Below are 22386 nucleotides of genomic sequence, written 5' to 3'. Positions count from 1 at the left end.
AATAAGTCTATATCCTCTGTTATGTATAAACATGAAAGTTATGTATGATGTTTGTTATGATGGCTTCTTCATTATGGAGGGAGAAGTGCAATGTCTGTAAGCTTGTAATGTTGTAGCTCCACACTGTGGACGTGGAAGTATTGTGTACTGCAATTGCAGAGTTAATCATTAAACAGAATCAGGCATTCCCGAGACTTCCGAGAGAGTTGCCTCCCTGTTAGGAGCTGCGTGTGCTTGTGCTCTGTGTATATAATCACAGCACTTGAATGAAAGATGCAGCCACGTGCTGACCCACTTAAATACAACCTCCACTCCCAGCTTCTCTATGTCCCTCATGAGATCAATGCAATTAAGTTTATTATTCTCGCAGCATTTTAGGATATCATGTACACATTGACTTTATCATGCTAAGGGAAAGGTTGATATTTTACTCTCCTTAATTTCATTTTACAACTTTATAACTGAGGCGATGGAGCCTTCGCAAAATTATTGGAAGCACTGTTTGACCAGGAGCAATATCAAGAAGTTGCAGCGTTTAACAGATTGACAGAGCAGGGCATTCGATACCCCGAGTGTTCATTACCTCCCCGGATTTTACGTTGCTTCAGTACATAATCTTGCAACACACCTTTATCATTGATTTGGCGCAAAGTATGTTGTAATGTGTTTGTTCATCGGACCGTGGCTAACATGAGCCTTTATGTAAGACCATGGTCTCCCTCAGGGATTGGCTCTTGTAAAAAACAGCAACTGTTTCTGTGCAGTGCCTTTGTGCCCAAACCAGACCCATCGCTTCCACCATTGTCTGGTTCATGCAGGAAATGAGAGGCTCGGCGATTCCCGAAGAATCAGCGATTTGCTATCCAATTCTTGCAATCGTTGGTGTTCCCGGTAAGCATGTATTAAGTGGACCATTATTTCAATGCCTTGCTGCTTTCTCCACGTGTTCTCCATTTCTATATCTTCCTCCCTTGCTTTGCCATTTCAAGGTCGCGGTTTATTGAGTAGATGTCTCTCATCTTTCCTTAGTTGCACTAAACGGACAGGGATCCTGTTCTCGAAAGCTCCCTAAAGGCGAGTTTTCTCCTCTGTGAGACGCCTTGCAATCCAATGCCTGGGATAAGAGTAACCATCACATCGAACACAATGCCAAGCTTTAACCTGCCTTTCTCCTACAGAAGTGAACACGCCTGTCGTGCCTCTCCAACATTTTGTTTTCCTGACTCACATCTATTCCAAAACTTTTCTGGCGCTGTGCAATTTCATTGGTGGAAAATTGAACATAGCCCGGCCTCCGGGAAATTAGCGATATCGGGTGCAACGTTAGAGGTGCTCCCTGACCGATTTTAATCTTCATTGAAGTCGAAGTGATATAAAATCAGAATCCAATCGATCCTCGGGTTTAATTTTCACCTTCTGTATCAGACTTGAAGCAAAGAAGTGGCTTGCTGACTATTTCAATTAACGGTGTAAATTACCTTACAAAAATGAAACAGCCTTCTGATCAGTAATTCGCCTCCCGAAAAGTCATTGAAAAATTCTTGAAACTGTCACACATGTGATAAATGAAGTGCCAATTTCGAGCAATGGGTAAGCTGCCGGGATGTTTTTTTTTCCCACTGAGGTCAGTTAAACGTGCAGAGAGCAGCGAGTGGACCTGGCAACATCTTGTTGTGACTGACTCAGAACCGCATCCAGCGAGACTAGGAGGGATCGTTTCCAGTAAGAGGTCTCCGTTCTCACAATTCGAAAAATATGCAATTCCAAACAGGTATGATTTCCAATCACTGATTTATTTCTTCGTTTCTTGTTGCATTTTCTTACAGCGAACCTGATGTCAGTTGTGATTGGCCCAGGGAAAGTGCGATCTCTCCAAATCAATCACTCGTTACATGGCGGCCATGGCAATAGCAGATTTAATGGTCTGTATCTTCAATATAACTGTAGAAAGCATTTTTCGGTTTCATTTCCCAGATTCATTCTTGAGCTATACTTACGCTTGTCATTTGAGTGCCTTTATACAATTAGTTAGTAGCCAAATCTCTTTCAGATTCACAATCTCATTCACCATTGACCGCTTCATAGCCATCTGTTGCCACAAACTAAAATGAAAATATTGCACCGCAAGAACTGCCACTGTGATGATAACTGCGCAGTGTGTGCTCAGCGTTTTGATGCATATCCCCATAAATTTCCGTTATGATCCCTACTTTATTGTTGACAATATACTGTGGGCTTGCCAGATAGTTACGGAATATGTTTCTTCACTGGAATGGACAGTTTACAAATGGATTAGCGGTCTCTCATCCCCAATAGTTCCATACCCTGTGATGCTGCTGTTGAATTGTCTCACTGTCGGGCACATCTTAGTGGCCAGTCGAGCTCGCAGTGCGTTGAAGAGCCGCAGCAATGGGGAGAGCAGCAGTGATCCAGTGATGATGAACCGAAGAACATCCATCATTCTGCTCTTCGCTATCTCAGGGAGCTTTATTGTGCTGATGGCGCCAATTACCATATTCCACTTTCATGTCGGTGTCACAGAGACAATTACATTCACCGGTTCAAACTCGCTTTATTTGGCGATTAGAATCACCCTTCTGTTGATATATTCCAGCTCCTGTACAAACACCTGTATTTATGCATTGATCCAGAGGAGATTCCGGGAGGAGATGAAGAATATGGTGAAATACTCGTTTATTCTGTTTATTACATGATGTAAGTAATGACAATAACTATAAGTAAAATAAACACGCTTTCGCGGATCTACCTTGATGTTACGCGATCAGTTTGTCTGAGGCACGTGTTCTGTCCAATCGTTCGCATCCTTTCACATCACCAGTTCCTAATTTTCAAGAAATGCTAGTTATGTTGGTGTTGTGGAACATACCATGGCGACTTAACACAGTTGCAATATTCTTCATTCTGAGACGGATGCAGAGCCGACAAAGATCCCCATTCGTGCTTGGCAAAAGCCAGAAAAATACCTTTTGCTCCCGTTACTGAATACTCAAGCTTGATACAGTAGAAGGTGTCCTCATGTTTCGCCTGTGTGAGGTTACCGGAAATGTAATGATATGATATGTGTTTGTGAATAGTATAAGGAGAAAAATAAGTGCTGTTTAATCTCACAAGCTCCACACGGCTATCCTGACCAGAAAATGATAGACACAGTAAGTCACTTCAGTGAGTGTGTGCGACTATATAAGAATTTAACCATGTTGTTAAATAGCCAGAATATTGACTTTTTTCATGGAATTAATTCTTAAAATGTGGGCTTCGCAGACAAGTGCTGCGCATTTTGGAGCGTTAAGGGTTAACAATGGAACTGCTTTGTATCTTAGAACAACAGGCTCGCCACCATAATCAGGAGAAGAGCAGAATCCCTCAATAAAGGAATAACTGACTCAGACAACATCGACCGCGGAGCTCTGCAATTTGATTCCCTTCGGTATTTATCCAATTCCCTTTTGAAAACCCTGATTGAATCTGTCTCCACCAGCCTTTCAGCCAGTGCATTCCAGATCCTAACCACTCGTTGCATAAAATTTTTTTTCCTATGTCGCTTTTGATTCTTTTGCCAATCACCTTAAATCTGTGCACTCTGGATTTCGACCCTTATGCCAATGTGGACAGTTTCTCTCTAGTTACGCTATCCCAAGCCCTCAGCATTTTGAACACCTATATCAAATCTCCTCTCACTCTTCTTTGCTCTAATAAAAACAATCCCAGCACTTCCAGTCTATCCGCATAACTGAAACGCCTCATCCCTGGTATCAATGATATAAAGCTTTCTGAGACCTTCGCATCCTTCTTAACATGCAGTATCCAGAATTGGAACGAATACTCCAGTTGAGGCAAAACCAATATTTTAAACAGGTTCCTCATACTTTGCACGCTTTTGTACTCTGCACTTCTATTCATGAAGCTCGGGATTCCGTAAACTTTTTCAACTTGCCCTGCCACCTTCACCAATTTGTGCATCTATACCCCTAAGTGTCTCTTTTCATTTGTTTTTTTCGTTCATGGGTTGTGGGCATCGCAGGCAATGCCAGCATTTATTGCCTATCCAATTTATGCGCACCCTTTAGGATTGTAGCCATTATTTTATATTTCCTCTTCTCATTGTGCAAAATATATCACTCCACACTTTTCAGCGTTAAATTTCATCTGCCACGTTTCTGCCCATTTCACCAACCTGTCTATTTCCTTTTGAATTCTATCAGTATCCTCCTCATTGTTCACTGTAATTCCGAAGATTTGTTTCATCTGAAAATTTTGAAATTGTATCCTGTTTGCCCACCACCAAGTCAAAGATATATATAAAAAAAAACTGTGGTCCCTGTACCTACCACTGCGGACATCCTCCTGACCGAAAAACAAATGTTTAGCACTACTCATACTTTCCTGTCACTTCGACAATTTCAGATGTTTAGGAAGCTAAGATTTTAAGAAAACTATTCCTCAATCGAATCCAGATTAGATGGGTCATGAAATCTTGTTTTAGGGAAATATACTTGAAATAAGCAACTAAGACTGAATTTGTAACAAATGGATACTCAAGTGATTTGGGAACAGAAACACCATGACGTCTTATAGGTGAAATGCACGTTTGATGTAGACAGAGCAAGTTGTATTTTGGAGCAGGGTGCTCAACAGTTAGCTGGACAGCTCTTTAGAAACGTAGACCAGCAACTCTCTCTGTGTATGGTTTAGATTGATCAGCAGTGCTGTATAGGAATAAAGTCTGCTCTGTGTGTGCCACCATCAAGTGTCTGGTACTTACACGAAATGTGTCATTGTAAAACAGAGAAGGAAGAAGGGTGACTAGCAGTTGACATAACTGCAAGTTATTCCAATTACTAGTTTCTCTAACAAGGTGGAGATTAGTCTTCAACTTGAACTGCCTTAACACAAACGTTTAACATAAATGAGTGGCTTGCTAGACCTCTTCAGAGGACAGGTAATAAATCAACCACATTGCTGTGGGATGGGAGTCGCGAATAGAGTAGTAAAGATGGCAGGTTCCTTTCTCTGATGAACATCAATGAATCAATTTGTTTTTCTACAGTGCTTCAGCTTCATGGTCACTTTACTACGTTTTATTACCGCATTTGATTCTCAAACCGTAGTAAAGTTCTCAAAAAACCAAGTTGCGATATGAACTCATGGACTCTGCACTACTAGTCCAGTAACATAGCCACTACACTACCATGACCATGACATTATTTGAATGCTGTGTCCAGCCGGCCCAATCCGTGATTCTGAGCCTTGTTTTTAAAACATACTTTCAAATTAGGAGGTCATGATTCGAATTTTGCTGGTAGGAGGTCAATAATTAGATTCAAAGTTCAACGATTGGGGAGGGAGGTGGAACTATTGGGCGAGGTCCACTGTACTGGTCAATTTCAAATGACCGCTCTTCGAAAGTGTTCTTCCCTGGAAGCCAGATCGCACTCAACTTGGATTAATCGTTGAGTACATTACATGTCAATAAACATCCCGGAATTAGCAGAAACCTTCCTTCAATATTTACCTCTGAAGTTGCTTACATTTTTCAGACATACAGATCATATCATTGCGTTCCCGATACCATCGCATATGGCACACGAGCTGTCGTGCTTAATCCCACCTCCCCACCCCCCGTTTTGTGCCCATAACCCCGTCAGTTCCTCCTCATCATGTACCTATCCAGCTCCTTTGAGAACTTATTTATCGAATTTGCTTTGACCACCTTATCTGGTAGAGTGTTTCTGCTCCCAAAAAACCTCTGAGTGAAAATAACTCCCCTCTATATCGTTTGCCAATAGTTTGTAATCGATACCCTGTGATTATTGACACACTTTCCAGCGGGGATAGTTTTATTCTATCTACTCTATCAAGACGCTTCACCCTCTTGAAAATCTGTATCATTACACCTCTTTTTAACCTTCTCTCTACCAAGGAGAAAATTCCTAACGTTATCAAGCTCTCCTCATAAGTGAAGTCCCTAATCCCTGCCAGCATCCCGGTGAACATCGTCTGTACCCCTTCAAAGATTTGTATATCTTTCTTGAAGTGGTCCTGAAGAATTATCCACAATGCTCAAGCTGAGGCCTAACATGTTATTTGTAAATTTCTAGACTTACATATTTGCTTTTGCATTCTATTCCACTATTTATAAACACAAGTAAGCCATATATTTTTAAACCACCTCATGAGCTTATCATCCTACCTTTCGGAATTTGTGCTAATGGACACCAAAGTCTGTCTACTCATCTACACTTTGCAAAATCGGGACATTTATAGTGTACTGTATTTCCATATTAGACCCCCAACGTGCAACATTTTGGAAGGAAGTTTGACAGCAATAAGCCAAATGTTCATTCAAAATCTTTTCTTCGCTTGTTTTGATGTTGAAATTTCAGATCATGTCAATAGCATTGAATATCAGACACCAACATCACCAAAGTGCTCAAAAGTAGGAATCCGGTGGTGCAGAAAGGAGCCAAAGAGGTTAACGGTATAAGTAGTAATAAATATGCCATACCAAACCCCATACCAATGATTAAGGTAGGAGAAGCCATTTCACGTCGATTAAACATTTATGGTTTAAAATTGACTCCTTAATTTTCGAAAGCAAATATTTAAGTGTGTTAGAATATTTCAACGGGTTTTAAATGTTTCAAGTATCCAAGCATATTGTGCATTAGCCAGCGGGCAGATATTGAGTACAGGGGTTAATAAATCGGTGTATGAACAACGACAATTTAGAAATTTAAAAGATAGCTAATGATGAACACATGCGTCAATAAATGGACCATATCTGGATAATAGACTAGTGTGACAACTCATAGCACAGTAAACGTTGAAGATGAGCCTAGGCATTACTGTACATACCCAGTTTGTCAGGAAACGTTGGAGGTGGAACAATTAGACCATGATGTAAACACCTCAAACGTGTCGACAGCAGATGTGATCCGATGCATACTGCTATGTATAGCTGCAACATAAGGTAATCAAAAAAAATAGAATAAGAATGGAAACTGTTGCCTCCAAACGTTAGACTGCTGTTCGGAGAGTCGGACGTCTATTTGACTTAATGGAAGTCTAGAGAGGCTGAACTGATCACACTGGACCTAGAAACCAAGTTGTATTAATTGCTTGCCATTTAATATAACGTGTAGAGCCGTTGTATAAGAACCATACTGTTATTAGTCAATGGTTATTAAAGCTAGCTGTTTAAAACCCCTCAGTCCTGGATCACACAGAGGTTAAGAACATAAGAAATAGGAGTAGGAGAAGTGCAGACGGCCCCTCGAGCCTGCTCCGCCATTTAATAGGATCATGGCTGATCTGATCATGGACTCAGGCCCACTTCCCTGCCGGCTCTCCATAACCCCTGATACACTTATCGTTCAAGAAACTGTCTATTTCTGTATTAAATTTACTCAATGTCCCAGCTTCCACAGCTCTCTGAGGCAGCGACTTCCACAGATCCACAATCCACTGAGAGAAGAAATTTCTCCTCATCTCAGTTTTAGGACCAGGACCAACAACCCTTTGTTGCGACCGTAAACACCGATAAATCCACCAGCAATATGCGGTATGCCTCAAGTTCAAACGATTGAGCTATCGACGTTCTTCTGGATAGGAAGTTCAAAAACATATATATGCTCAAAACGAAAGGAGGTGTAAATGTAACCCAGATTACACGAACGGAACACATGGTTGACATCAGGCACATGCATTTCAAGCAACAAAGGAAGGATTCTACCAGAATTAGAGTTATTTGGGGTAAATAAAATGCAGGATGCAACATACATTTAATTTTATCTGGACGACATACATAAAGGGCCTCGAAGATGCATGGAAGATACTTTGGTGGAGTTTCACTATATGGTGGCTCCTTTAATATCATCCAAGTTCTTCTTCGCAAGCTTATCTGCAATTAAACCATGTGCAAGAGGCAGGAAGCCAACATAACGTTTATTTCCAATCCCTGAGTTTCCAGGTGATTTTAACCAATCTCCAAGTAGAAGCGTTCCCTTTTGGGAAACTAGCTGTCTGCGAGCTTGGCTCAGTAGTAGTACTGTCGCCTCTGATTGAAAAAATTATTGTTTGAAGCCCTACTTAAAAATCCTGAGCAGATAACCTGGGCTGATATTTCGGTGCACGAATGAGGGTTCTGATTTGTTGGGCGTGTCATGTTTCAGATAATACTTTAAAGTGAAGCTCCATATGCCTCTGGGATGTAAGAATTCTCATGACACGGTTTAAAATATTCCTGCTTGTTTTCAAATCGCTCCATGGTCTCGCCCCTCACTGTCCATGTCACCGATCTCTCTCTTTCAAACACTCTGCCTCGATACCTGCCTTTTTAAAATTTATTAGTGGAATGTGGCCGTTGCTGGCAAGGCCGTAATTTGATTACCGTCCCCAGTTGTCCTTGTGAAATCAATGGGCCATCTTCTTGACAGGCTCAAGTGGTTTCTTACAAGCGATATCACTAGATTCATTAGCAGCTTCTGAGAGCAGTTAAGAGTCAACCACGTTGATGAGGGACTGGAGTAACATATATACCAGTCTGGGTAAAGGAATCAGGTTTCCTTCCCTAAACGACATTCGTGACCCAGTTGAGATTTTATAATAATCCAACAGTTTCATGGTCACTTTTCCTGGTCGAAGGTGTGGATAATGACAGTCTTCTTGCGACTCACTCTATACGCCATCTGAGATCACAACGACTGCCATCTCAAAGGACACTGAACTTGTTGATAAATCAACCTCCCGGTTACAGCAGCAAACCAATCAACTGGAAGAAGATATTTGTAATACCCGAATTGTTTTCATTTTAATTGAATTTAAATTTTTAACCAGTACCAGAGCGATATGCATGCACAGTATCGGGGATATTAGTCCAGGTCTCTGGATTATTAGTTCAGTAACACAACCACTATATCGTTGCTTGAGGATAATAGCTCGATTTTAGGTTTTATGTGTCAATGTCGGTTGACTGGATCATTTTCAAGATAATGATTTAATTGTTATATATTCAGTCATATCTTATGGGCATCACTGAAAATACCAGCATTTATTGACCATCCCTAATTGCCCTTGAGAAGATGATGGCGAGCCAACTTCTTGAACCGCTGCAGTCTGCTGATGGTGCTCCCACAGTGATTTTAGGGAGGGAATTCCAGGATTTTGATCCAGCAATGATAAAGGAACGGCGATACGCTTCGAAATCAGGATGGTTTGTGACTCGATAGAGAAAGTGGAGGTGAGGGTTTTCTCATGTGCTTGCTGCCCTTGACCTTCTATGTTGTAGAGTTAGCGGGTTTGGGAAGTGCTGCGCAAGAAGCCTTGCTGTGTTCCTGCAGTGCATCTTCTAAATGGTATGCATTGCATTCACGGTACACCGGTGGTGGAAGGAGTTTAATGTGGTGGATGGGGTGCTAAATGAGCGGGATGCTTTGTCCTGGACGGTGTCGAGCTTCTTCAATGTTTGCTTCTCCTGATTGTGCCTTGTAAACGGTGAAAAAGCTATGGAGATTCACGACGTGAAACATTTTCGCAGAATACCCAGCCTCTGACCTGCTCATGATGCCACGGCGCTAACGTGGCTGGTCCAGTTAAGTTTTTGGTCAAGGTTTATTGGTTTAAGTTTATTGGATAATTGTTGGATGACTGGGACTGTCCCCACCACCGCAGCCCCGCCACCCCGCAGCCCCAACTCCCAACATCCATTTAAGGTTGTGGTTTAGTCCGTAGGGTGTGATCAGATTGTGGCTATTTGGTGATATTCGTGATAGTTCCCCAATTTAGGCTCCTTCTATCAGTTCAGACCCGGGGTCAGTTTGAGCTGCCATATTAATTGGGATGACTGGCACAATTTACAGCTAACGTTGTAACCAAATACTATTATTCCAACTGACTCTCTGTGTCCTGTTTTTGAGGGGCCTTGCTCAGTCCTTTGGGTTAGATTTGACGCAAATTTGTGATTGGAATAATCTTCAACTTGTGACGGGCTATTGAGAACCCAAGACCACCGGAAGCAAAATATCAGCCACCGTTTGTCTTTCTCCCTCTCTCTCCTTGTTTTTCTCTTTTGTCAACCAATGGGTCAGTAGGTCGCACTCTCGGCCCTGAGTCAGAACTTTGTGGGCTCAAGTCGCATTCCAGAAACTTGAGCACAAACATCTAGGCTGACATTCCCAGTGCAGTGCTGAGGGAGCGCTCCACTATAGGAGGTGCAGTATTTTGGATGAGACGTTAACCCTGTCCCTTTCTGCTCTATCAGGTGTAGATAAAATATCCCATGTCAATATTTCAAAGAAGAGCAATGGATTTAGCCCCGGTGTCCTGGCAAGTACTTATCCCTCAAACAACATCAAAAAAACAGATTATCTGTTCGCTTGCTTTGCACAAATAAGCTGCAAATTTCCGAGATTACAACAGTGGCTATACTAAAAAACGTACTTCATTGGCTGTAAAGCATTTTGGACTTTCGTGTGGTCATGAACGGCGTTATATAAACGCAGGTATTTTTCTTTTAATTCACACTCTGTGCCATTCTTCCTCTTTTACTGTGCATCTCACAACTTGCTCTATTTCTCCATTGCACTATCTTTCTATTTCTCTTCCGCTGCCTATCTTCAACTGTCTCTGATGTTCTCGCCATTTCCGTGGTGGTCTGTCTGTCGTTCAAGTTCACACTCTGTCAGTGTCAGTACATGCGGTATCTGCTGTGCATTGCCAGTAATGCCTAGTTTTCACTTAGCCTGTATCAGTGTTTCACTTTTGACAATTCCTGATTTCGATGTAAATCCTGACCCACAAAGGGTACTAACAGCAGCATTTTTTAATTAATCATGTATCTGCTGCCAGGCTGTAGACACTACAAGCAACCCCCTGAGGTGAATTTAATATTACTTCGCAGATCAATGATGCCATTGTAGCTTGACTTCTGAGTGTTGATTTGGCTCATTCGGGAACGCACTGGTTTGGCGACGGGAGCTAGCTTTTTAAAACTGGAACACCACCTTCCTCCTCCACACCACCCCACCCCCCCGCCCCACCGACGCAATATCTTCGCTGGACAATGTGGTTAGAAATCCCAGCATGTGTCTCGATACATAACATGCTTATGTGCACGAAGTTGCACTCAGTTTACTCCTCTCATTTTATTGAACAAGCAATTGTGAAGATCCCATCCCTAAGAAACATAGAAAAAAAATATATACGTGGATTCTGCAACTCCCTCCCCCAAAATCTGTTGAGGCTATGTCATTTGGCCTCCATAGCAAGGCAGCTGCAATACAAAGGGTTGGACGTTATGTTCCATTTGAACAGAGATCTAGTTAGAATCCATCTGGAGAACTGCATTTATTTCTGAGCACTGCACCTCAGGGAGGATATATTGGTCTTGGACAAATGCAGCACAGTGTCACCAAATGGATTAAATTTAAAGGACTGGATGCATAGAATAGATTTGAACATAGAAGATTAAGGAGTGATCATTCTGAGGTATTTAAGATGATCAAAGGAGTAGATAGGGGACATAGAGGTACACTATTTCCTCTGGTGGGAGAGTCCTGAACAAGGGGGAATAAGCTTAAAATTATAACTGGGCCGTTCAAGGGTGAGGTCAAATTCAATTCTTCACACATAATAGTGGTGATCTGGAATCATCATACATCTAAAGCTGTAGCAGATAAACCAATTGAAAATTTAAAAAAGGAAATTGATAGATTTTATAAAGTAAGGCTATTAAGTGTTAAGTAACTAAGGCAGGTAGATGGAGTTCAAATACAGATCAGCCACAAAATAATTGGATGTTGGAACAGGCTGGACGGGCTGAAGGACCTCCTCCCTATGTTCCTGCCTTCTTATGTTCCATAAGATCAATTCTTCTAACTAAAGTCTACTTCACTTAACTATTTCGTTTTCAAAGTTATGGAAACGATTTTTAAATATCAAAATAATCATATAAACGAAAGTTCTCCTCCAATCTCTGGTCATCATACGTCTAAATGTGACAACTGCACCAACAGTCATTTTACTCGATTATGCATGTGCACATTCCGACCAGTGAGCAATTTAGTGAGTTAATGTTCCTGATGCAAGATATTACCAAAATAACTGCAGGTCTGACATTTGCTCGTCAAAACAAAGCTCCATCATATGATTTAGAAATACAGATTTCCTCGTCGCTGTCAAAATTTGTCACCTGGCGCTCTACCTGCACAGTAGCTAATAGCGTATTCCCTTATTCAAAGAATATATGAAATAGTTACAGGAGTAGACAATTTTGCCGCTCGAGCCTGCTCTGCCATTTTTAAGATCATGGATGATTTGTACGTCAACTTCATTGACCCACCTTCTATGTTATCTCTGTATACCTCTACCTAACAAAACTCCATCGATCTCCGTCTTGACAATAAAAAAATTCCCCCAGCAACCTCAGCCTTTTGGGGGAGAGCTTTCCGTACTTCTGCCTTCGTTTGTGTGAAAACGTGCTCCTGGATTCTGCTTCTGAATGGCGCTGCTCTCATGTTAAGATGCTGTTTCCTTGTTCTTGATTGACCTTGAGGAGATCATTCTCAATCTTCTATATTTTAGGGAACGCAAGCCACGTTTATTTTACCTGTCCTCATAATTTAACCCACTCAGCCTGGTATCAGAAGTAGCTCATTCAAAGCCACAGCCTATTTTGCTATTTAGTAGAGCATGGCTGATCTGTATCTCAACTCCATTTGCCTGCTTTCGTTCCATATCCCGTAATACCAATATCCAAATTGAGGTAGCATGTCGGTTTTTAAATTTTCAATTGACGTAAACTCAACAATATTTTTGAGAGTCCCAGATTTCCACAATCTTGTGTGAAGAAATATTTCCTGCCATTACCTGCCACCACCTACGAACGCCCAAACTCTATTTTAGTTTATTCCTCCTTGTACTTGACTCCCCCACTCTATCTACTCTATCATAGAAACATAGAAACATAGAAAATAGGTGCAGGAGTAGGCCATTCGGCCCTTCTAGCCTGCACCGCCATTCAATGAGTTCATGGCTGAACATGCAACTTCAGTATCCCATTCCTGCTTTCTCACCATACCCCTTGATTCCCCTAGTAGTAAGGACTTCATCTAACTCCTTTTTGAATATATTTAGTGAATTGGCCTCAACAACTTTCTGTGGTAGAGAATTCCACAGGTTCACCACTCTCTGGGTGAAGAAATTCCTCCTCATCTCGGTCCTAAATAGCTTCCCCCTTATCCTTAGACTGTGTCCCCTGGTTCTGGACTTCCCCAACATTGGGAACATTCTTCCTGCATCTAACCTGTCTAACCCCGTCAGAATTTTAAACGTTTCTATGAGGTCCCCTCTCATTCTTCTGAACTCCAGTGAATACAAGCCCAGTTGATCCAGTCTTTCTTGATAGGTCAGTCCCGCCATCCCGGGAATCAGTCTGGTGAACCTTCGCTGCACTCCCTCAATAGCAAGAATGTCCTTCCTCAGGTTAGGAGACCAAAACTGTACACAATACTCCAGGTGTGGCCTCACCAAGGCCCTGTACAATTGTAGCAACACCTCCCTGCCCCTGTACTCAAATCCCCTCGCTATGAATGCCAACATGCCATTTGCTTTCTTAACCGCCTGCTGTACCTGCATGCCAACCTTCAATGACTGATGTACCATGACACCCAGGTCTCTTTGCACCTCCCCTATTCCTAATCTGTCACCATTCAGATAATAGTCTGTCTCTCTGTTTTTACCACCAAAGTGGATAACGTCACATTTATCCACATTATACTTCATCTGCCATGCATTTGCCCACTCACCTAACCTATCCAATTCGCTCTGCAGCCTCATAGAATCCTCCTTGCAGCTCACACTGCCACCCAACTTAGTGTCATCCGCAAATTTGGAGATACTACATTTAATCCCCTCGTCTAAATCATTAATGTACAGTGTAAACAGCTGAGGCCCCAGCACAGAACCTTGCGGTACCCCACTAGTCACTGCCTGACATTCTGAAAAGTCCCCATTTAGTCCTACTCTTTGCTTCCTGTCGGACAACCAGTTCTCAATCCATGTCAGCACACTACCCCCAATCCCATGTGCTTTAACTTTGCACATTAATCTCTTGTGTGGGACCTTGTCGAAAGCCTTCTGAAAGTCCAAATATACCACATCTACTGGTTCTCCCTTGTCCACTCTACTGGAAACATCCTCAAAAAATTCCAGAAGATTTGTCAAGCATGATTTCCCTTTCACAAATCCATGCTGACTTGGACCTATCATATTACCTCTTTCCAAATGCACTGCTATGACATCCTTAATAATTGATTCCATCATTTTACCAACTACCGATGTCAGGCTGACCGGTCTGTAATTCCCTGTTTTCTCTCTCCCTCCTTTTTTAAAAAGTGGGTTTACATTGGCTACCCTCCACTCCATAAGAACTGATCCAGAGTCAATGGAATGTTGGAAAATGACTGTCAATGCATCCGCTATTTCCAAGGCCACCTCCTTAAGTACTCTGGGATGCAGTCCATCAGGCCCTGGAGATTTATCGGCCTTCAATCCCATCAATTTCCCCAACACAATTTCCCGACTAATAAGGATTTCCCTCAGTTCCTCCTCCTTACTAGACCCTCCGACCCCTTTAATATCCGGAAGGTTGTTTGTGTCCTCCTCAGTGAATACCGAACCAAAGTACTTGTTCAATTGGGCCGCCATTTCTTTGTTCCCCGTTATGACTTCCCCTGATTCTGACTGCAGGGGACCTACGTTTGTCTTTACTAACCTTTTTCTCTTTACATATCTATAGAAACTTTTGCAATCCGTCTTAATGTTCCCTGCAAGTTTCTTCTCGTACTCCATTTTCCCTGCCCTAATCAAACCCTTTGTCCTCCTCTGCTGAGTTCTAAATTTCTCCCAGTCCCCGGGTTCGCTGCTATTCCTGGCCAATTTGTATGCCACTTCCTTGGCTTTAATGCTATCCCTGATTTCCCTTGATAGCCACGATTGAGCCACCTTCCCTTTTTTATTTTTACGACAGACAGGAATGTACAATTGTTGTAGTTCATCCATGCGGTATCTAAATGTCTGCCATTGCCCATCCACAGTCAACCCCTTCAGTATCATTCGCCTATCTATCCTAGCCAATTCACGCCTCATACCTTCAAAGTTACCCTTCTTTAAGTTCTGGACCATGGTCTCTGAATTAACTATTTCATTCTCCATCCTAATGCAGAATTCCACCATATTATGGTCACTCTTCCCCAAGGGGCCTCGCACAACGAGATTGCTAATTAATCCTCTCTCATTACACAACACCCAGTCTAAGATGGCCTCCCCCCTAGTTGGTTCCTCGACATATTGGTCTAAAAAACCATCCCTTATGCACTCCAGGAAATCCTCCTCTACCGTATTGCTTCCAGTTTGGTTAACCCAATCTATGTGCATATTAAAGTCACCCATTATAACTGCTGCACCGTTATTGCACGCACCCCTAATTTCATGTTTGATGCCCTCCCCTACATCACTACTACTGTTTGGAGGTCTGTACACAACTCACACTAACGTTTTTTGTCCTTTGGTATTCCGAAGCTCTACCCATATAGATTCCGCATCATCCAAGCTAATGTCCTTCCGAACTATTGCCGTAATTTGCTCCTTAACCAGCAATGCTACCCCACCTCCTTTTCCTTTTATTCTATCCTTCCTGAATGTTGAATACCCCTGGATGTTGAGTTCCAAGCCCTGATCATCCTGGGGCCACGTCTCCGTAATCCCAATCACATCATATTTGTTAACATCTATTTGCACAGTTAATTCATCCACTTTATTGCGGATACTCCTTGCATTAAGACACAAAGCCTTCAGGCTTGTTCTTTTAACACCCTTTGTCCTTTTAGAATTTTGCTGTACAGTGGCCCTTTTTGTTCTTTGCCTTGGGTTTCTCTGCCCTCCACTTTTCCTCATCTCCTTTCTGTATTTTGCTTTTGCCTCCTTTTTGTTTCCCTCTGTCTCCCTGCATTGGTTCCCATCCCCCTGCCATATCAGTCTAAATCCTCCCCAACAGCACTAGCAAAGACTCCCCCTAGGACATTGGTTCCAGTCCTGCCCAGGTGCAGACCGTCCGGTTTGTACTGGTCCCACCTCCCCCAGAACCGGTTCCAATGCCCCAGGAATTTGAATCCCTCCCTGTTGCACCACTGCTCAAGCCACGTATTCATCTGCGCTATCCTGCGATTCCTACTCTGACTATCACGTGGCACTGGTAGCAATCCCGAGATTACTACTTTTGAGGTCCTACTTTTTAATTTAGCTCCTAGCTCCTTAAATTCGTTTCGTAGGACCTCATCCCTTTTTTTACCTTTGTCGTTGGTACCAATGTGCACCACAACAACTGGCTGTTCTCCCTCCCTTTTTAGAATGTCCTGCACCCGCTCCGAGACATCCTTGACCCTTGCACCAGGGAGGCAACATACCATCCTGGAGTCTCGGTTGCGGCCGCAGAAACGCCTATCTATTCCCCTCACCATTGAATCCCCAATCACTATTGCTCTCCCACTCTTTTTCCTGCCCTCCTGTGCAGCAGAGCCAGCCATGGTGCCATGAACTTGGCTGCTGCTGCTGCCCTCCCCTGATGAGTCATCCCCCTCAACAGTACCCAAAGCAGTGTATCTGTTTTGCAGGGGGATGACCACAGGGGACTCCTGCACTACCTTCCTTGCACTGCTCTTCCTGTTGGTCTTCCATTCCCTATCTGGCTGTGGACCCTTTTCCTGCGGTACGACCAACTCGCTACACGTGATACTCACGTCATTCTCAGCATCGTGGATGCTCCAGAGTGAATCCACCCTCAGCTCCAACTCCGCAACGCGGACCGTCAGGAGCTTGAGGTGGATACACTTCCCGCACATGTAGTCATCAGGGACACTGGTGTCGTCCCCGAGTTCCCACATATCCTTCCATCATCTTAAACAGCCCATTTTGATCATACATTAATCTTCTTTACACGCGGGAACACAAGCCTAGCTGTGCCAACTCCAGGCCAATATTTCCTTGCTGAGGTGTCCAAAACAGAAGATAGGACTCTAGATGTCGTATGACCAAGACTATAAAAATTGTAGCATAACTTTCTCCACTCTTTATACCGACTTCGCCTAAGATAGACAACAACATTCCAGTAGTCTTTTAGATTGATTTTGAATAGGTCGAATAACTTTCAATGCTTTGCGTACTTAGACTCCCATATCTCTTTTCCCAAATTGAACTATTTTTGCTTTGCAACTTCTGCTCCCAGCTGCATTACTTATTAACCCTCAAAAATTGTGCCAGTCCAAACTCTTACTTTCTTCATTCAAATAAATACAAAATGTGACGAAATTTTGAGATCCATAAATAGATCCCTATGGAACAGCACTTACCACATCTCCCCAGACGCAACATGGAATCTTTAGCCCCGTTCTCTGTCTCCTTTATAACGACATTGACATTGCTACATGCATCTCTGATCCATGTATGTATGTATCCGAATGCTGCATCATTGATATCAATATGTCTTAAGATAACTTGTGTTGGAGTGAAAGTCCGTATTACCCAAATACCGCACTGTTCTGCATGAGCAGATGGTGAGTGAATGCATGCTGGGTTAAAGGTTGAAGCAGCTTTCTGATGAGCATGATTTGTGAATTGGATACAAGATCAAAGCAGAGGATATATCCACAAGAAGAAACATAATAGAAGGTGGGAGAATCATTCAGCCATATTGGAATGTATCAATGTGGTCACCTTTGTGTTATAGTCTTAAAATTCATGGCAATAGTTGATTGTGGCAATAAAGCAATTTGATGAGGTTTTAGTGGCTGGGTGTTTAGTTTACATTGTTATTCCGTTTGCACTTGTATATATTTTGATGTACCATGATTTGTTGCTAGTTGGCATGGAATGTAGTGATAAAAGAAATGTAAGTAAATACTGTGTAGTAGCACACACTGGAATAATGAATAGTGTGATGTCTGAGCAGCGAGCATACACTGGTTTTGTGAAGTGTGTGTCTCAGTAGCGCGCTCATACTGGAATGGTGTCGTATGAAAAAGAGACGACCTCTGGTTATGCAAAGAATGACGATTCAGTAAAGACCTGATCCTGCCATTACTACAACTGAGTGTGTGTAATCTGAATGTTTAAAGCAACGAAAAGAAAAATAAAAGAAAATCAGCCCAACAACTCATATACTTTGTCTAAACAACATTCGGTTTTCTGGGCATTATACATTGAGATACATAGTGCAGTATATGGAGAAAGAGTTAGAATGAACACTGTGAGCTCAAAGTAAAGTATGACCTAAGTCTTTTATTGCAGGTACCAGAGTGCCTGTCCAACCATTGAACTCTCCTTAAATACCTGTGCTCCCAAGGGATTATGGGATCCCTTGGGACTCCAGGGGATTTGCGCTCTGGGGACTGTGTAGAGTAAATACAAGTTTACATATATATAACAACAATCACCCCCAAAGTCGGTAGTGTAACTATTTACAATGTGAGTCGATATGGAGCTCTTCTTGCCCTGGTTGATCATCTCGGTGTGAAAGCTGGAGTTGTTGAATCATTTGTTGGGCCCTCACTGGGCTGCTGTGAAGCTGGCCTTGCTGGGCTGACTGATGTGTTGGGCCCTGCTGGGCTGCTGTGGATGATGGGTTCTGCTTCGTGGTCAACCCTGGTCCCTGTTGCCACTGGTGTGCATATTTGTGGATCAAAAAAGCTAGGATCCAAGGTGGGTTGCTCAGGACAGTCCGTGAATTTGAGTTTGATTTGGTCGAAGTGCCTCCGGTGAATGAGTCCATTTGAAAGTTTGACCCGAAATACCCTGCTCCCCTCTTTGGCCACGACAGTGCCGGGAAGCCACTTGGGACCTTGTCCATAATTTAATACAAATACAGGATCATTGATTTCTATCGAGCCTGACACTTTTGCACTATCATGGTATGCACTTTGTTGAAGCCACGTGCTCTCTACCTGTTCATGTAGAGCCTTGTCTTAAGTGCTCTTTTCATGAGTAGTTCAGCAGGTGGGATCACAGTGAGTGAGTGGGGTCTTGTGCGGTAGCTAAGCAGGATTAGGGATAGGGGAAGCTGCAGAGAGCCTATCGTTACACTCTTCAAAACTTCCTTGATGGTTTGCACTGCTCTCTCTGCCTGACCATTGGACGCTTTTTTAAACGAGGCAGATGTGACATGTTTGATCCTGTTATGGGTCATGAATTCTTTGAACTCAGCACTGGTACAACATGTCACGTGTTCGCTCACCAGGACATTGGGTAGGCCGTGTGTGGCAAACATGGCCCGCGGGCTTTCAGTGGTGGCAGCAGAAGTGCGAGCCGACATTATGTCATTTGGAATACGCGTTTACAACCACAAGGTACATTTTACCCAAGAACGGGTCTACTTAGTCGACATGTAGCCTAGACTAAGGTTTGGAGGGCCAAGACCATAAACGTACCGGCGCCTCCCTGGGTACATTGCTTACCTGTGAGCATGTATTTCATCTGTGAACACAGAACTCTAAGTCCACATCGATACTGGGCCACCACACGTGGGAGCTGGCTATTGCTTTCATCATTACGACGCCTGGCTGGTTACTGTGGAGGTCCTTGATGAAGATATCTCTGCCTTTGTTGGGGATCCCCTACATGATTGACCCACAAAAGGCAGTCTGCCTGTAAAGTCATTTCATCTTTGCACCACTGGAATGGCTGTATCTCTTCCTGCATTCCCACTGGGAGACTGGAGCAGCTCCCGTGAAACACACAGCTTTTGACTAGAGATAATAAGGGGTCCTGGCTTAAGAACATAAGAACATAAGAATTAGGAACAGGAGTCGGCCACATCACCTCTGGAGCCTGCTCCGCCATTCAAAAAGATCATGGCTGATCTGGCCGTGGACTTAGCTCCACTTACCCGCCCGCTCCCCATAACCCTTAATTCCCTTATTGGTTAAAAAGCTATCTATCTGTGATTTGAATACATTCAATGAGCTAGCCGCAACTGCGTCCTTGGGCAGAGCATTCCACAGATTCACAACCCTCTGGGAGTAGAAATTGCTCCTCAACTCGGTTTTAAATTGGCGCCCCCGTATTTTGAGGCTGTGCCCCCTAGTTCTAGTCTCCTCAACCAGTGGAAACAACCACTCTGGCTCTATCTTGTCTATCCCTTTCATTATTTTAAATGTTTCTATAAGATCACCCCTCAACCTTCTGAACTCCAACGAGTAAAGACCCAGTCTACTCAATCTATCATCATAAGGTAACCCACTCATCTCTGGAATCAGCCGAGTGAATCGTCTCTGCAGCCCCTCCAAAGCTAGTATATCCTTCCTCAAGTAAGGTGACCAAAACTGCACGCAGTACTCCAGGTGCGGCCTCACTAATACCCTGTATAGTTGCAGCAGGACCTCCCTGCTTTTGTAATCCATCCCTCTCGCAATGAAGGCCAACATTCCACTTGCCTTCCTGATTACCTGCTGCACCTGAAAACTAACTTTTTGGGATTCATGCACAAGGACCCACAGGTCCCTCTGCACCGCAGCATGTTGTAATTTCTCCCCATTCAAATAATATTCCCTTTGACTGTTTTTTTTTCCAAGGTGGATGACCTCACATTTTCCGACATTGTATTCCATCTGCCAAACCTTAAGCCATTTGCTTAACCTATCTAAATCTCTTTGCAGCCTCTCTGTGTCCTCTACACAACCCGCTTTCCCACGAATCTTTGTGACAGCTGCAATTTTTGTTACACTACACTCTGTCCACTCTTCCACGTCATCTATGTATATTGTAAACAGTTGTGATCCCAGCACCGATCCCTGTGGCACACCACTAACCACCGATTTGCAACCAGAAAAGGACCCATTTATCCCGACTCTCTGCTTTCTGTTAGCCAGCCAATTCTCGATCCATGTGAATACATTTCCTCTGACTCCGCGTACCTTTATCTTCTGCAGTAACCTTTTGTTTGGCACCTTATCGAATGCCTTTTGGAAATCTAAATACACCACATCCATCGGTACACCTCTATCCACCATGCTCGTTATATCCTCAAAGAATTCCAGTAAATTAGTTAAACATGATTTCCCCTTCATGAATCCATGTTGCGTCTGCTTGATTGCACTATTCCTATCGAGATGTCCCGCTATTTCTTCCTTAATGATAGCTTCAAGCATTTTCCCCACTACAGATGTTAAACTAACCGGCCTATAGTTACCTGCCTTTTGTCTGCCCCCTTTTTTAAACAGAGGCGTTAATTAGCTGCTTTCCAATCCGCTGGTACCTCCCCAGAGTCCAGAGAAGTTTGCTAGATTATAACGAATGCATCTGCTATAACTTCCGCCATCTCTTTTAATACCCTGGGAGTCATTTAATCAGGACCAGCGGACTTGTCTACCTTGAGTCCCATTAGCCTGTCCAGCACTATCCCCCGAGTGATAGTGATTATCTCAAGGTCCTCGCTTCCCACATTCCCGTGACCAGCAATTTTTGACATGGTTTTTGTGTCTTCCTCTGTGGAGACCGAAGCAAAATAATTGTTTAAGTTCTCAGCCATTTCCACATTTCCCATTATTAAATCCCCCTTCTCATCTTCTAAGTGACCAACATTTACTTTAGTCATTCTCTTCCGTTTTATATATGGGTAAAAGCTTTTACGATCTGTTTTTATGTTTTGCACATCTTTACTTTCGTAATCTATCTTTCCTTTCTTTATTGCTTTCTTAGTCATTCTTTGCTGTCGTTTAAAATTTTCCCAATCTTCTAGTTTCCCAATAACCTTGGCCACCTTATATGCATTGGTTTTTCATTTGATACTCTCCTGTATTTTCGTGGTTATCCACGCCTGGTTATCCCTTCTCTTACCATCCTTCTTTTTCATTGGAATATATTTTTGTTGAGCACAATGAAAGAGCTCCTTAAAAGTCCTCCACTGTTCCTCAATTGTGCCACCGTTTAGTCTGTGTTCCCAGACTACTTTAGCCAAACTCTGCCCTCATACCACTGTAGTCCCCTTTGTTTAAACATAGTACGCTCGTTTGAGACACAACTTCCTCACCCTCAATCTGTATTATAAATTCAAACATACTGTGATCACTCATTCCGAGAGGATCTTTTACCAAGAGATCGTTTATAATTCCTGACTCATTACACATGACCAGATCTAAGATAGCTTTCTCCCTTGTAGGTTCTGTATCATACTATTCTAAGAAACAATCCCATTAGCATTCCATGAATTCCTTCTCCTGGCTACCCTGTGCGATTTGATTTGACCAATCGATATGTAGGTTAAAATCCCCCATGATTAATGCCGTTCCTTTTTCACATGCCTCCATTATTCCCTTGATT

Source organism: Pristiophorus japonicus, chromosome 19 (assembly GCF_044704955.1).
Source record: "Pristiophorus japonicus isolate sPriJap1 chromosome 19, sPriJap1.hap1, whole genome shotgun sequence".
NCBI classification, from domain to species: Eukaryota; Metazoa; Chordata; class Chondrichthyes; family Pristiophoridae; genus Pristiophorus; species Pristiophorus japonicus.
The sequence above is the reverse complement of the archived record's forward strand: the minus strand, read 5'-3'. Positions refer to the sequence as shown.